Source organism: Microtus oregoni, unplaced genomic scaffold, assembly GCF_018167655.1.
Source record: "Microtus oregoni isolate MIOR12 unplaced genomic scaffold, Mior012 000096F_ref0000112, whole genome shotgun sequence".
Classification (NCBI taxonomy): Eukaryota; Metazoa; Chordata; class Mammalia; order Rodentia; family Cricetidae; genus Microtus; species Microtus oregoni.
The window spans coordinates 4,112,501-4,126,005 of record NW_024544709.1 but is presented as its reverse complement, the minus strand read 5'-3'; the positions used below and the strand labels follow the sequence as shown (position 1 = coordinate 4,126,005).

The following is a 13,505-nucleotide window of genomic DNA, read 5'->3' as shown; positions in this document are numbered from 1 at the left end:
ACAGCATTGCAAAATTAATACATGAGTTGTTCAGGCAAAGAAGTTCAAAGTGTACAAAATGGTACGTGAAATTAATGGCCTGATGTTTTAATCAAGAGACTCTAGATTAATAAAATACAGTGAGTTCTTTACAGCATTTGGAATGAGGTAGCGAGTGGCCAAAGAAACATTTGGCTGCTATGCGCAGGTTTGCTGGGTATTTCATCATAAGGAAGGGGCAAACATTGCAGACTGCTGTTACATCTGTGATGATAAGCAGCTGTCAGAATTATAGCTAAAAGCATATGTCTAAACCAAAATGCTGAGAGCTTCTCGACAATAAGGATGACATTCAAACAACGAGTGTGCAAATAATGGTGCCCGGAAAAGAACAAGAAACCATTTTCTATCTACAGCTCTGGTAGAGTGCTCTGGAAATGTATGTGTTTGAGTGCGAATTCCCTATTGAAAATGATGTGTTCGGATCCCTATTCAAGTTCCCAGCGTGATTAAGAAAAAAAAAATAAATCTAACAGCATCTGGAGAGATGGGTTATTGCTAAGAGCACTGTCTGCACTTTCAGAAGGCCTGAGTTCGATTCTCAGCATTCACATCATGGCTCACAACTGCCCGTAACTTCAGTTCTTGACGATCTGAAGCCCTGAGGGTATCTGGAGACAGGTGGTACACACAAACTTATGCAGGCACACATGTATAAATAAGCAAAACAAATAAATCTTAAAAAAGAAAAATCTAGTGGGATAGTGGTGGCACATGCCTTTAATCCCAGCACTTGGGAGGCAGAGACAGAAGCTGGCAGATGTCTGTGAGTTCAAGGCCAGTCTGGTCTACAGAGCAAGTTCCAGGACAGCCATGTCTACACAGAGAAATCCTGTTCAGAAAAATAAACAAAAATAATAATAAAGAAAAATCTGACATTGTTTTCTAACCTGCTAAAATAATTTTAAAAAATAGTTGTGCTAATTTTGAGCATATTTTTAACATAAATGTGCAATTTCCTGTTTGCTATTCTTCAAAGCAGAGAGCTTCAGTTAAATTTTAGTGGAATCTTCAGAAAATGGAGGAATTGCACAAGGAACGTTCTGAAACGGCTCAGTAAGAAGACAGTGTTGCACTGCTTTTTAAAAAAACTTCAATGGGTTTTACAAGTCGGTATTGAAATAGACTGAAGTTTGAATCAGGGTGATTTTTCTTGGTAAGACAAGATGTCAAAAGCAAGTTGTCATGGTGGAGGACAGCACCAGCCGAAGAGAGCTTGCCGCCTACGTGCAGGGCCCTGGGGTCCTTCTCTCATTCCTCTAAAAGCAAAGGACCAAAACCTTGAAGCAGTGTGAATATCACGCTGCCACTAAAATCCTTTCTAAAAAACAGGATTGTGTGTGTGTGTATGTGTATACACGCAAATGTGTGGGCATATGTACACTATAACATCGGTTTATTGGTGTGTGTTTATGTATGACTGCAAATGTGTGGGCATATGTACACTATAACATCGGTTTATTGGTGTGTGTTTATGTATGACTGCAAATGTGTGGGCGTGTGTATACTATGACACCTGTTTGTGTGTCACATATGGATGAGTGTGTGCAAATATGTGGGTTCGTGTGTACTATGACACCGGTTTATTTGCATGTGTGTGTATGAACACGAGGATGTGCAAATTTGTGAGTATGAATGTACTGTGGTACAAATGCCGAGGCCAACTTTGTAGGAGTGTGTTCTCTTCACCTCCCATGTAGGTTCCTGCAGTTGAGCTCAGCTCACTGGATTTGGTAGCAGGAGACTTAGCATGCTGAGCTATCGTTCCAACTCTTAACAATTCTTAATAAGTTTCATAAGAAAACAGCATAAACTCAACCTTACTGATTCTTCAGGTTGGCTTCGCATGAAGTATGGATACAGAATTACATGAGCCTAGAATAGTGCTCACTCTAGAGGTGATTTTTTTACTCTCTAGGGGACCCTTAGCAGTGCCTTGGGAGCTGTGCTAACCTCTGAGGGGGTGTTGACAAGTCCTCCCTGGAGGACTAGGCTGATGCTAGACATCAAACAGCTCACAGAGCAGCCTCCTGGGACAGAGCCACCATTGAGATCAAAGTGTCAGTGTCAACAGTGTGGATGGTGAGAAGAAAATTCAGGCCGCAATCTCCCCACCATCGAAAACATCCACACCTTTTAAAGAAATGATTTTTCTCCACTGGATCAATGTGACAAATTGATTTGTTATCTTAAAAAAACATTGAAATGTTTAATAAAAGAGAAAATTTCCATAAATTTATATTCAAATGTAGACATGAGAGGAAATGCTGCAATACCTGCATGCATCTGATTACCTACTAGTTTTAGGAAGGATTGAACTACAGATTCCTTGTCTCTTTTTGGTCAATCTTCACAATAAAAAGGAAGATACAGTTGCAGAATTATCAACCACTGGATATAAACCATGACAATTTATAGAAACACAGAGGTTTATAGTTTTTGGTTTAAACACCACTACAATGAGTTTCAGGTCCTGCACACATTAAGTTGGAAAGAAAAAGACAAAGTCCCATGAATGTTAACTCTTGGATGACAAGTCTAGTCAATCAGTGAAAACCAATGACGTGCTTTCTGATCCCAAGACTGTGGCTCCTACACACTGGTGATTTGGAGAGGGGAGGAGGAGGGCTAATTTGCAGGGGTCATGAAAGAAGCATTTTCTTCTTTTCTTTTACGTATGCTTACGTGCTCCAGAAGAAAGAATAAAAGGAGGGCTAACTCGTCACCTGCCATTACCACCAGATTGCCTTCCAGGCTTTATTTTCTCCTTGAAATTGCCAACAATCACCAACCATAGTCCTCTTGTATATATATCTTGTATCATATACATGAAATAAAAACACCCCATTGAGATTTGGGAGGGTAACATGTCAGTTTCTTTTCCAAGTTCCCTGAAATAGAAACTCCGTTCACTGTATAATAATTACAAAGTAGAAATACAGGGTAGCATTAAAATGAATGCAAACAAAACCCCCAAACTAAGAGGAAGCTTGGATGGGGGCGGGGGCTTTTCTAAATTTATCTGAAGTCTTGGCAGATAAAACCATCTAAAACTATCTAATCCTCCATTCTCTGTCCATCTCTGTAATGACTTTTTAGCATCACTCACGTGTTGAATGATGGCAACCTAAAGCTGGTCAACAATGAAGCAACATAAAATCGTAGACAGGACCATACCACACCACAGACAAAGCACTTATGCAAACAGCTGGCCCTGCTCCCACAGACGAAAGATAACCATCGACTCCAGTTTAAACAAACCGGGGTGTAAATATGTAAGCACTCCACGCGGCATTTCAGCTAATATTACAGAGATTTCCATCCCCGATAAAGAGCAGGATAAAGGGCGCTCTTTATGTTCAGAAGACTAGACGGCCAGCCATAATGGCCTGGTAAGCATCTATACGTGCCTCTAAGCTTGCCCATATCCCTAGTCCTCTCCCAGACTAAACATGGTCACCCTGGATTCACAGTTCAAAGACGTTCTGATTTTCTTTGACTCACTCAATAATTGCAGCCTCCTCTGCTCCACTGTGGGTTCTTGAGGGCAGGGATGGTGTTTGCATTTGCTTGGCTGAATCTTTTAGGGCTTAACATAATGTTTGACATGCATTAATGTTTGCCCACTTCTTAAGATTAGGTATTTCTATTTGGCCTGGTTTGTGAGGTTTTTAGTAGGATTTTTTTTTGAATTTTAAAAAATCATTTTATGTGTGTGTGTGTGTGTGTGTGATGTATTTGTATATAGTGTATCCTTACATGTGTGTGTTGGTGAGTGCACTCATATATACCAGAGGGCAGGGTATCTGGTGCCTTGCTTGGCCTACCACCCTCTCATTGATTCCTTTGGGACAGAAACTATCATTTTTGCTGCCACACTGGCCAGACAGCAAGCCCTAGCGATCCTCTTGTGTCTGCCTCCCAGAGAGCTGGGGTTATAGGCGTGCTTGGCCATTCTTGGCTTCTGATATAAGTGATGATGATCCAACTTGTGTCCTCATGCTTGCACAGCAAGATTCTTTTTACTCATTGAACCACCTCCTCAGGCCCTAGCACCTCTTTTGAAGCATGTTCTACCAAAGATGATTAACATTAAATGTTAGCGATGTGATGGTTTAGTGCCCAAAAATATCAGAGAAAGAAGATGAAATATACATACATACATACATACATACGCGCGCGCGCACACACACACACACACACACACACACACACACACACACACACAAAGCCTGTTTTGGGTGCTGAGCTGCACACTCGGAACACTGCTTGTGTTTCCTGGAGTGGCTCTTTTAGAATAGTTCCGAGAACTTCAAACATGCCTTTAACCCTCGCCTTATCTCCGTGATACATGAAACGTTTTCAGTATCACCCCATGACAACTCGTGAGGCTGTCAGGTCTAAGAGGCAGAAGCCTAGAAGTATTTTCCATTCGACTAAAAGCTGGCCGTCGCTCGTTTTCATTTGATCTCTCCTTCAGGTTGGCCTTTCTCAAGGACACGAGTTAAAGCAATCATCTGCCACTGTCCTTTTCGTTACCACACAGAATTCAAACTTGCTTTTTCATTCTTTATGTACCTGCAGATCTCAAGACAAGACATCCAATGTAGTGGAGAAATGGATTTGGGTATTAATCTACAGCTTTTTCTTTCATCACACTCAGAGAAAAGGTAAAAATGAAACATAAAAAATTCTGCATGATAATATCAACCTTAACTAGACTTTGAAAATGGATTTGAAAGTCAAAGAAAGAGAGTTTCCAACAGAGGTTCCTATTGACTGAGCATAGGTCATAAAGCATAATGAACACGACGAAGCCCATGGTGTGAAGGGACAGAGAGCTGTGTGCCACACACCTGTCACACCTCAGCGCTCCCAACATGCAGAAATGGCCATGCATCAGTGTCTGTGTTTCCACAGGGACAGAAGAATAATTGATGTCTTACTTATTCTACGGACAGAAGAATAATTAATGTCTTACTTACTCTATGGGGACTTTTCAAATTTTTAGAAAATACATGAGTTACAGAATCTTGAAGGATGTTGGAAAACTCTTGCTACTGAACCCAGGGACCATATTACTTTCAAAAGGCATTTAGAAAATACCCTAATTACAGAATCTTGAAGGATGTTGGAAACCTATTGGCGCTAAATCCAAAGACATAGTACTTTTATAAGGTGTGACATTTAAAACTAAGAAGTTGCACTGGTTTCTTTCCTGGGTCAAATGTGAAACAGAAGGGACAGTCACTGGCAGGGAAGAGAAGCCTCCATGTCTCTTTCTTTTCCTTCCTTTGCTCCTGAAAGTGATGAACCTGGATCTCTCAGGAGTCACAGGGTCACCTGCAGTGAAGCCCCAACTGTGTCATGTGCTTAATTTAATGCATGTTATATAAATGCTTTCAATTGATTATTTTATAGGAGGATATATTCTGAATAAATCATGCCCGTGTTTCCTTTCCTATGCTAAATGAAGGCTTCAAGTATGTGGAAAACAATCTGGCAACTAATACAGGAAGTGAGGTGACGCTGTTAACCCTGGGAAGTCCTCACCAGGGCGGTAGTGAAGGACAATACCCAAATGCGGATCCTTCTAACCGGGAGAGAATCCTTTTAGGAAACGTTTCGTGGTCCTACTTTGTCCGAACAATTCCAGGAAAGTTGCTCTTGTAATTTCCAGGACTCTGTTGGCAGGCTTTCAAGGTCGCTCTGCCTTTTGCCTTGGTGAGGAGGGCCGTGTGGGCTCTGGACTGAGAGATGCAGCCTGTGGTCGGAGTGACTGTTGGTGCCCCAGGCTGCTCTTATCGCTGGGGGAACTGGCATATCGTCAAGTGTTACTGAAGAGCCCTTCTTTCTGCAGTGCCTTGAGGAGACCCAGCCTCAAAGGTGCTGCCAGCTCCACCCCTGTAAGGGCGACGTGGCTTTCTTCAGGAACATGGAAACATTCCTCTTGGGGAAAGGCGTAAGGAGACAAACCGATTGCCACTTCCGAGGAGTGAAAATCAATCCCCTCGTGCGCTTATCTCCACCCACTTCTAACTTTACTGATTTGCCTCTGTTGGCTTCCCGGGGAGGGAAGAAGGAGAAAAGCACTGGTCTGAGGGCCTGCGGTCACAAATGAGTGACAGCAGATGAATCTTAGCAAGATGAATTTGTGAAGAGCCTCGATTCATGACTTGGGGTCAGGTACTGTCATAGCTAACACCCCAGAGTGACACAGAACTTGTCCAATCACCAACTGAGTGCACATACCACATAGGCCTTTGTTAATTCACTAATCGACTGCTCCATCCATCCATACATCCACTAAGGAAATTGTGTTGATTATTCTTCTAAGCATAGTGTTAGTTGTAGCAATGAAAACCAAACCAACACCGCCGCAAATCTCTTCACTTTTGAAGCTTACATGCGAAGAAATCCATATCTCATATTCTCAATGGAGTAAAATTACTGCATCATATTCCAAATGGTTTACTTTTTTTTTTAAATTAAAAAACGACTTAACTTAGGGAATTCTATCTCTTTGTGTGGAGCTGGGGGAATTTGAATTTAAACATTATCACATGTGGAGCAGATAAACTTTAAACCCAGAGAAAACATTTTATCATATATTCATGCTCTGTAAATAGTGGTAGTTAATACAGTACTGTCGAAGATAACACCTAATTCAAGGAAGATGCATTATCCACATCTGTTTGGAATTCTCTTGATTATCTATAAAAATATCTGATGCCCAGTCAGAAACTGTATGCATTTTTCAACTTTGTTCTCTTATTACCTAGGAATAGACTAGAAGCCCATGGGGCAACCTGCTTACTTCTGTGTCCAACTCTACAAGGGCTGCAAACTATTCCTCAGTGTGCCCAGCAGGAGTGTCATTCCAGTTGCTGGGTCCCTGCTCTCCAGTCCTTGCGGACAGCAGCTCCCTCCATCTGGGGCTCTTGCATCTCTTATATAACTCTCTAGAAAGGTTTTTTAGATGACTTCTCTCTCTGGCCCTTCTTTTCCTGCACAGTGAGTCATGCTGCTCCTCCCCTTTGTCTCTCTTTGATTACTCCAGATGATTCCGCCACACCTGGTCCCCTCTCTTACCCAAGCTTCGGAGGCTCTCACTCCTACGCGTGTATCAGCTCAATTTAGTAGCCATCACAATGGCAAAGACGATAGCGATCCTTCACGGGTGCAGCTAGAAAGGATTTGACAAGAGGGTCTCGTGTGATGATACTAAGTCTCCAGAGTCAAAGCCGCTCAAATAGCTCCCCTTCAGCAGAGTTTTCATTGCCTGAGAAAATGCCTCCTCTGACAAGCTCTAGACCACTCCGCCAGATTAGAAGAAGGGGCCCTAGAGCCTCGCTCTGAATGCTAAGGCACTCTTCTAGTTCCTGCTCCTTTTCCCAATGCATTCTTTGCTCTACTTGGCTCACGTCCTCTTTGAGTTCTCCCACTTGCCCCCCTCCCCCTCCCACTCCAGTGCTCTTACTATCCACATTGTCCGACATTTTCTTTCAACGTAACGTGCCAGGACTCCATGGTATGCTCGAGTGCCCATTCTTTCATGTCAACCACCCCAAGAGCTCTGTTGCCCAGTTGTCTCCTCTTTGAAATATTTTTCTTAGCAAAGGGATGGATCTGGATTTCTCAACCTCATTTTGCATCAAATCATTCTCTGTGGCGAGGGAGGGGCAGTACTATGCATTATACGATATGAAACATCACAGATACCACTAGCACCTCCAGTGGTGGAAACCAAAAACCCAGGTCCCCTATAAAAATAGTTCTTCTTTTTCACTTCTAAGCCATCTCTCCAGATCCTGTGATGTTTGTTTTCCATCAGTCCTTGTGCCCTTGTTTTGAAAGAGACTACAAACACGGAACAATTGACTACCAATGATATTCCTTAACTATGGTAAAAGGAGAGAACACGTACAACTACCTTCATTTCACCTTAGCCTTAAAAGATACTATAAACGTTGATTAGTATATATGCATTCCTTAATACTATTTTTTCCACAGAAAATGTAACAAAGGAATGAACTGGTTGCCTGAAACTATTGGAATGCCAGTGTCCAATAAACAACAAACACTTCGTTTTATTAGTCTGTTAGCACTACTTATTGGAAAACAGAGCTTTATAACCTGAAATTTTTACTTTACCTGTAAGGTCTTTAAAACTGGCTTCAACCATTCCTACTGTTTTTAATTTTTTTTCCAGTGGCTAATATGCTTCAGTAAAAGGTAGAGAGTTTTACAAGACACATTAAAACAGAAATGAATCAAAAGATTTCCAAAAAATGCAAGGAATGTCTGAAACCAACCCTAATAAAAACAAAAATATACTTAAAGTATGTACAAAAGCTATTTTTTTCTCACATGCGTTTACCTTAGACCACCAAAACCAAGCCAGGCAGATGTTGGAATTATTACACCTATTGAAGGCATACAATGAAACAAAGCATCTAAAACACAAAGAATCTTTTTGATAAAAAATTGATACCTTTTGATTACAAAAAAAATGACTTGGGCACAGGTGGACAGAAAAATAACCACGCTATACCCTGGCATGGCAGGTGGGATTTCTCACAGGAAGGAACATAAGCTAAAAGTGTTTGCAGCCTATAAGTTGAAGGTATTGGTTGCTTGAAACACGGACTACAGAAAATCTGTTTTCTAGAAGGTTCCTGTTCAGCTCTGCGTCTTAGAAGAGCATGTTAGTGAAATATAAAATTCCAATGAAATGAAATATCATTAATGTTTTGGTTCTTAGCTGGAAGAAGACAGACTCTTCAGGCAGATGAGGGAGCAAATGGTGCCATTTTGGCTGCATCTCACCTCTCCAAATGCCAAGGACAGGTTATTCAGAAAAATATTAACGTCCATGGACAAGGACAGGCTTAAGCAGGCTTGCACATGTGTCTTCCGCCCCACTGGAACTTGGACTCGAAGCAGAGAACCGTAAGGAGACGGTCAAAGGTGAACTCTATTTTGGGAAGATTCTGGTTTGTTCTTCCTGCACTATTCACTTCCTTCCTTAAGAAGTCGCTTCCGTCTCAGCCATTTTTCCTCCCCCGTCAGGGCAAGCACGCACAGCTCAGCAAGTGTTAGGGGCAGTATCAGCAGGAGTAAGGGCGCACACGTTTCTATCTCCAGTGTAGCTACTTCCCACAATGACCAAAGCTGACCCATCTTACAGTAGACTCTGGCATCGAGCAGGTTAGCAACAGAAGACACAATGGAAAATATATAATAGAGTTGGAAGCATCCTTGGGAATTTTCTGGACACTGAAAAAGATGAGCTCTTGGAATAGGCACACAGCCGTCTTTTCTTTGTTATTTCTGGTCCACGCGCTTCCCTATCTACACCAGGAAATGAAAGACCGATGAGAATTCTTGGAGAGGTCCACTCTTCTTCTTGACTGACTGAAGGCTGTTGCGTAAGGCGGAAATGCCTGCCCCTCTTCTGCATCCTCGTGCCGTTTCACACCCACAGCTGAGGTTCTGTAAAGGTGGGGCCTCTGCCTTTTTGAGTGTGACTCTTGAACAAGAGTAAGTTTTCCTTAGATTGTTGAAGTGGCTCCAGGGCACCTTCAAAAGGCTTCATTTTTTTCCCCCAGGTACTTCAACCACCTGTATTATCATCACACTTGCATTTAGAGGCTTCCCAGCAAAGTCAAGAGATTTGCTGGAGCTTAGGAAGGAATGTGACTAGCAGGTTGGCACCCAATCAGCGAGGGTAAATAACTTTGTCCCTTCTCAGTACTCAAGTGCTTCTGACGTCAGCCCCAGGCAAAACAGTTCCATGGACGTTTAGAACATTGGGCAGCACCGGGTAGCAATGAGCAGGCAAGAATCCATCATGGCAAACAAGTACAAATTTTCCTCTCCCCATATAGATAGATGTTGGTATTTTGTTCGTTTTTGGTTTTGAATGCCAATACATTTGTTTAAGTGTATCATTCTGATTAATATAGTGTGCATCTTACATTTTGAATTTTCTATAGAAAACCCAAAGTACTTTCACACATGGTTTCTGACTAAAGGAAACTCTGTCCAGTCTCTCCAGTAATGCCATAAACTAATGCTGTATGGTGAGGAGCGATGCAAGGGGCCACAGGTGACTCCACAGCACTTCACATGGCCGTGTCCTGCTCTGCTCTTCCATTTAGCATTACCAAGAATTGCTGGTAGGTTGACTGAATATTGACTTTGAAAACACTTATGTTTTCCTATAGTTGAGTGCTAGCCAGCATGAACGACCAGATTTAGAACTAAAATGTCAAAGTGTAAAAATTTCTTTCCAGGTCTTTTGGGGGAGATGCTAATGGCAGCTTCTGATGGGTATAACAGCACAGGTCTCAGGCCCCACGTTTCCATAGTGATTTAAAGTGCATTAGTCTCCATTATGAGCAGCTGTGTTCTGAGCTTTGCTTTAGAAAACACTCCTCAAAGACAAGATCTCCTGAGTAAATTGGGAGCGTGGGGACCATGGAGAGGGTAGAAGGAAAGGGGAGTGGAGAAAAATATATAGCTCAATAAAAACAATAAAAGAAAAAAAAAGAAAATGATTCTCTCCATATATAGGGATGGTTGTCTTCTCAGGTTGTCTGTCTGCTTCCCCGCCCCCGTTACTCATATTGACTCTGAGGCATTGGAAGGCCTGTAAACACTAAGGCTTTGATCTGAGAAAGATTCTTGTCTACTCTGGTATATCGCTTTGAATCAAGATTTAATTTAATTTTATCAAGTGGTTCAATTCAAAGTGATCAGAACAACATAAACCAGAATCACAAAACCTAATATGAGGAAGCTAATCTCTATGAGCGGCCTTGACAGAGACCTTGAACGCGAATGTGAAAGGCTCATTATTATTCTGTATGGACTATAGGGACTAGGGGTGCGGCTGAGTGCGGAGCTGATTCTGAATTCTCTGCCTACATTGATCATGTTAATAAAAATGTATTATATGTCATCTTATCTTGAGATTAGCTCACAGAAAATGTAGCAGGGACTCATTATTACTTAGTTAGAGGCTAGAAGATCTCATCTTCTATGTCTCACTGTTATTGAATCTCAGAGATCAGTCAGGAAACTTGGTAGATCTCTAGCTGGTGGGTCTGGGCTGAGAGGGTCAAAGGTCACACAGTTATTAGCTGCAGGGAGGAGTATTGTTTTCTCAAATGCATCACTGTTAGGGTAAAAACTCCATATGTTGGTTCTAATGTGATGCTGAATTCGCCAACATCAGTGTCTCTTCTTGGAGATAGACTCATGAATGTAAAGTGTGACGGAATATTAATAAAGGTTTTGGGATGCTTGGCATGGCCTGATCATCATAGCTAATTTATTGGGGAATAGGCAAATATTTTACTTTTCATCATCTTTAAATTTGGCAATCACATACAAATGAACAGATTATAAAATCATTTGATATTATAAATTTAGTGACTTTTATACTTTATTTAGTCAACTTTGACTTGAATATGTTGGTATTTACATAGCTGGTGTTTAGGCCAACCAAGCCTAGTGTTAAGACAACAGACTGCTATATAGAATATTTCTGTCCTTTAATTCATTCAAATATATGTGTCATATATATGCATATATACACATCTATGCAAACTAAAAATAATATTGTTGGAACAGGATTGAAGGAACCATAGCTATATTCTCTAGGCTCTTATTCTTGTATTATTAGGGTTTGTTAGAAGGTTGTATATTTGGCATGGAAGAGGTTTTGAAATATGCTCTATTTTCTCTATTGTGACTCAGGGCTTCTTTTAAAAGAGTTTACTGTTCTTTAAATCAGGAAATACACAATTATCAGGGAACAGTTAAATAGAATTGAAACATGATTAATAAAAACTCAAAGGCAGAAATTCGGGTTCAACCTAAAGGTCAGAAAAGCAAAACAGCCAGTCATTGGCTCTTACATCTACCTCAGTCCTAAATAACCATCCTGCCTTCAGGAATATCAGAATGAGACAGGACCTGAGAGCTGTCTCCTCCCATCTTATATTCCTCTCTAGTTCTGGCATTAAAAGGCGTGCACCACAGGGATTAAAAGCATGCACTGCCCCGTTTCTATGTCAACTAGTGTGACTACTGGGATTAAAAGTGTGTGACACCACTACCTGATCTGTAAGGCTGACCAGTGGGGTTGTTTTACTCTCTGATCTTCAGGCAAGCTCTATTTATTAAAATACAAATGAAATACAACTATATGGAATTAGAGAAAAGTTGAAAATCATATATTTGATAGAGTGCTTGTATCTTGAATATATGGAGAATTCCTAACTCAATTATAAAATGACACCCAAGTCAGTTTAAAATGGACAAAGGTTAGGGATAGACATCTCTTCAGGGAAAAAATACAGATATAAATAGTCAAGATACATATAAACATACTCAACATTATCAGCCATGTCTATAGAATGGGAACTTCAAACTAAGACCACAAATAGCTGGTTTTGCAGCTATTAGGATGGCTTTTTAGCAAAAGAATAATAAGTATGAGTATTCATGAGGATGTGGGGGAATTAGAACTCTCATATACTGTTGGAGAGAATGTAAAATTCCATTGCTGCCTTGAAATATGGTTTGACCATCGCTCAGAAGGTAAAGATCAGATATAACACATATGACCTCAGAATCTGGCATATATCTAAGGACAGCGAAGATGTGTTTTCACGGTTCTGTATATATGAAAACATACATGACAACATTACTCAGCATGGCACTTAATGGAAACAGCACCATGCCCCTTACTGATAGAAGGATAAATATAGTAGGTGGCACACAAACATAGTGAAATATTTTGTGGCAGTATAAGCAATAAACTATTGGCACATGCTACATTATTATGAACCTTGAAAATAATATATCAATGACAGAAGCAAATCTAATGGGACTATGTAGGATATAATTCCATTTGTATGAAATGACCATAATATTCAAACAGAGACAGCAGGTCAATGGCTGTCTAGGACCTGGTTGGATGGGCAGTGGAGAGTGATGGTACTGGGTAAGATACTGTCTTAGGTGATGGACTGTATTAAACCATGTGCAATTCTGTTATATTAAAGGCTACTGAACTGTATGTATTCAATGAAGTGCACAGTATATGAATGATAATTCAGTAAAGGAGAAGGGAGGAAGAGGTGGAGAAAACGAATCCTTCCTTTTCCTTGGTTATGTATTTTATATGCCGTTTCCTCGCTGACTATAAGGGACTCCGGGATAGACAAACTAAGGCGTTTCTCTATATCTCACATTGATAACGACAACTTGCCCCTATAAACAAGCGTTGGATTCTGAGAGTCTTCATTTCACTCCAATTGGTGACCTGCAGCTATGGCAAACATTCCCACCTTAGAAAAGATGGATTAGTAAAATGAATTTGGTCCCATGTGGACCAAAGAAATAATGGCCAGAAGCTTTGATGCTGTCAAACAACTAACCAAATAACACTT

General features: G+C 40.9%; 1 protein-coding gene across 2 annotated transcripts in view; it reads right to left on the bottom strand.

The window, feature by feature from the left end:
• LOC121442806 (rho GTPase-activating protein 7) overlaps positions 1–13,505 on the bottom strand; it is a 152,612-nt gene that overhangs the window by 96,196 nt on the left and 42,911 nt on the right. The window contains exon 1 of one of the 2 annotated variants that reach the window (XM_041644442.1): positions 7,132–7,202. The exons of the other annotated variant lie outside the window; for it this stretch is intronic. The gene's annotated coding sequence lies outside the window, so the exon portion shown is untranslated. Of the gene's footprint in view, positions 1–7,131; positions 7,203–13,505 lie in introns of those variants that run through there. 2 annotated transcript variants of the gene reach the window in all.